The sequence below is a fragment of the Tupaia chinensis genome, unplaced genomic scaffold, assembly GCF_000334495.1.
Source record: "Tupaia chinensis unplaced genomic scaffold, TupChi_1.0 Scaffold145627_1, whole genome shotgun sequence".
Classification (NCBI taxonomy): domain Eukaryota; kingdom Metazoa; phylum Chordata; class Mammalia; order Scandentia; family Tupaiidae; genus Tupaia; species Tupaia belangeri.
Genome location: NW_006205484.1, coordinates 7,476 through 11,422, shown reverse-complemented (window position 1 = coordinate 11,422; position 3,947 = coordinate 7,476). Strand labels below are relative to the sequence as shown.

Below are 3,947 nucleotides of genomic sequence, written 5' to 3'. Positions count from 1 at the left end.
AGGTAAATATGCTTTGTAGATTTGTTTTCAGTATCTCTGTGAGGTGGGTCACTGGGGACACTAACAGTTCTCATTTTCCACAGTCATTAATCTGCCAGGATCGTATACTTCAACAGTGGCAGAGTAAAATACAGACATGGAGATCTAATTCCCACGGTCTCCAATTACCAGATCAAATGATCGAATGGTAATACCAGGATCTCCATCACGCAACAGCACTTCTACCTCAAAGAATCAGTTTCTAAATTCTCACAGACTTCTGCGTGTGGGTTTTTCCTTTTTTTTTTCCCCTTTTTTGTGCGTTATATTTATATACCACAGGGAGAATAACATGATTTTTGGTTTTGGCAGATGAAAAAGTCTAACATTCAGTGTGATTATTGTTCAGTGTAACTTCTTCAGCTTAAGTGCGACACAGCTGACTGGTCTATCAGGAAAATGCGGTCAATGTCTAGTCACGGCTAAAGTGCTCTCATTCCGAACAGCTACTGCATGGTTACAGATAGAGCCTACAATCTTGTATTGTCTTAATGACCTCTTCTATCTCCACATATGGTATACACATATAAATAAGCATTTGAGCACAAAATATACAGTGAGCATCAGTTCAGGTTTAAATAACTGAAGGCCTTAAGGGTGAACTTTAAAGGCCAGGAGCTCCTCAGAGTGCATGTTGTTTAAAGATTGAAGATCTGGCAACTTTAGAAGCAATTTTGTAAAAATAGAGGCCTCGTTTGGATGGTTTTTCATTACTAAGGTCCTTAGTGCATGGATGAGTGTTTCCTGTAAAGCCTCCACAGAGCTGACGTTTTCTATTCCAGATTGATCTGCAGACACCAGCACAACTGCTGTAAACAAGCTCATCTCTTCATCACTAAGTTGAGGGCATTTAGCTTTTCATTAAATTCGAACATAGAGTTTAGCAGATCCCCTGCTCCCATTGAGTGTAAATCATCCACACTATACTTGTTGCCACTTAAAAAGGTGACAGTACGCTCCTTTGCATCAAATAATGATGCAAATCGTACCATTAAAACCTCAAAAGTCCCAGCCTTTAAAAGGTTGACTTGGTCATGTTGAAAAAGATCTCTGAACCCAGGAATACGCTTTGCAAATTCCACTACTTCTTTCACTGCTGGGATAAAACTCATGGGAAATTTTTCCCAGATTTCATGCCCTGATTTATGAGGATCCACGTGTGGAGACTTACTCATTGGACAAACCAGATGCATTCTCCCTGCAGTGTTGCACAGGTAACTACTTTTGTTCTCATTCTGAGAAAATCCATCTACCAGCGGGCGCTCTATCACATACTCTTTTAGTATAAGCACTGGAGAAGTTCATGCAGTGTCCATCTGCAATACAAATGGCGTGCCCATTCCGGTAATGCATCACGCTCCTCCCTTTGTACTGTCCATCGAGATGCTGCTGGCTCTCACCACAGGGAAAATGGCTGCTAAGCCCATTGCCACAGTGGTCGTGATTTAAATTATACTGCTCCACGTTTTTGGGAATCCGTTCTCTCTGGGGCTGCATGCTCTCAGCTGAGTTTTCTCGCTGCTCTTGATTGTACAAAAAGGTATCCTTGTGGGCTCTGGTCACCATGCCAATCACTTCTTCCTTTGCAAAATCAGAAGAGGGAGGAGGAGAGCTTTTCATGTTCTCTTGCTCCAGCTGGGGCTTGGGTCACAGCTGCTCCTGGGCTGGTAAGGCTGTCTGTTCATGATGTTCTACTAATGTGTCACTCTGGAAGTGACCACTGAACTGGCTGTTCATGATGGTCTTCACCGCACTTTGCATTTCAATTAGCATCCTCTGTTTTCACGCTTAGAGATATGACCAAACCGAACAGCGTCTCTTGACATCCAAATCCACAAAGGAGAAATGGAGGAGGGTCTGAAGTGTGACTACCCCTCATAAGAAATGCTTTCTCACTTTTCCTCTCTCTCGTCTCTCTCCTGCGAGCACATCCACTCTCCAGCAAATTAAAAAGAAAAAGAAATTCAAGCAAAGAGGCCATTCAGTAAGAACTGTAAAGGGATGTGTCCACAGGCAGCTGTACTTGTTAAAGTCTAGATTATGCTCCAATCCCTCCAACCCTCTCCCCTACACCAGTTCTTGTTACTTCCACACTCACTTTGGAGTATAAATCCCATTACTCACATGGTTATTCCAATGCTGCTGTTTCCTGATCCCAAATGTTCCCACCCCCAACTTCATGACAATAAGCCTATTGCCACAAATAAGTAGTGTCCTCGAAAGAAGGTTCAGTACTAGGAGTCCAGAAGAAAGTAACTGTGAACATGGGGTAAGGGGAGCACCCCCCAGGGGAACAGAGGCAGGAGGAGTGTGTAACTACCTTGCTCTGAGGCAAGAATGAATTATGACAGTCCCTAAGCTATAACTTCTGAAATCGTCACTGATTGCTTCCCTAACTAATCTATGATAGTCCAATAGAAGATAAAAAGTATACCCAAATGTAATGGTTCCCCCTCCCAATGAAAAGTTGGTAAAGTCAGTCCTGTCTGCAATAAGTGGCAGCAACCTCTAGAAAATGAAGAAACTTACTCGTCACTCCACTGTGGCTCTTGGTCATCCCCGCTGCACTCGATCTGCTTGTTTTCACAGAACAGTCTAGACGACTGTTCTTCAGGATGCCTTCAATGTTGGAGAGATCACCATTCTTGGGATTCCCGTTGGTATCAGAATTAGAGCTATTTGGAGAAGATGCAACAGAAGAGGAGGAGGACTGGAAAGTGTTCTGGGAACCCTCACTGTGACAAGAGCAGGGCTGGAGGCTGAGCTGGAAGAACTGATACAGGCAATTACTCCTCCCGCATTCACCTCCACGGTGCCCGCGCCGCCCTGGGCTGGAGGCAGCGGTGGTCGCGGGGCCCCGTCATGGGCAGGGCAGGAGGGACGCCCGGGACCCCGGCCCCACAGCCGGACCGACCGCGGGCTGCAGTGAACGACGTGCGGCCAGCAGGCCGCTCGGCGGCCCCCTCGCGGCTTCCCTGACAACAAAAGCGGCGGCGCGGCGGCTTCCTGTAGCCATCCTTCAGTACTTTTTGAATAGCTCCTCTGGGGTTGATGAATTCCATTAGGTTTTATTTACTTAAAAGTTTTCTCTTTTATTCGCATTTGAGGGATAATCTCTCTTAGTATAGTGTTCTTGGCCAAAATTGGTTTTCTTTCATTCTTCCTTTTTCCCAAGTGTATTTAATGTTTTTTCTCCTTTTTCTTTATTATTATTTATACGTTCGATTGTTATACATCATTTAGATCATAAAGAGACTTTACCTAGCATGATATACACCTCAGTCCAGTCCAGTTGAGATCTTTAAACACTTCAAGTATATCCTCCGATTCTTTCCGTACTTATATTGTTTCCACTGAGAAGTCAAATGTTAGCCTAAATGGATAACCTTTGTAAATAAATTGACTTTTCTCTATTGCCATTTTTAGAATCTTGTCTTTATGTGTGATTTTGACCAACCTGACTATGAATTTTTTATGACTTTCTGACTCAATCTTGAGAGATTTTATGAATCCAAAAATGTGTCCATCTCATTCAGGTTTTCCTATTTGTGCATAGTCACTCATAGTATTCTCTACTGATGTTTTGTATTTCTATTATGTCTGTTGTAATATTGCCTGTTTCATGAGAATCTGCCTTATCTGATTCATCTTACTTATTTTTATGCCAATATCATGTTGTCTTATTTATCATAGCTTTGTAATAAAGCTAACCAGTGTAATTCACCCAACTCTGTTCTTTTTTTTTTTGGAGAGATTTTCACTGTAGGGCGCGTGTGCTCGCCAGACAGACAGAGAGAGACATAGAGACAGAAAGCGAGAAATCACCCCCCAGGGGGGATGGTCACACCGCAATCCCTTCTCCTCCATTCTCCTCTCGGGATCTTGGGCATGCATGCACACGCGCCCGG

At 43.6% G+C, this 3,947-nt stretch overlaps 1 pseudogene; it reads right to left on the bottom strand.

Annotated features, from left to right (window-relative positions):
• Nucleotides 1-464: 464 nt before the first annotated feature.
• On the bottom strand, nucleotides 465-1,865 carry LOC102496560 (nuclear receptor subfamily 1 group D member 2 pseudogene; annotated as a pseudogene).
• Between the last annotated feature and the right edge of the window lie 2,082 nt (nucleotides 1,866-3,947).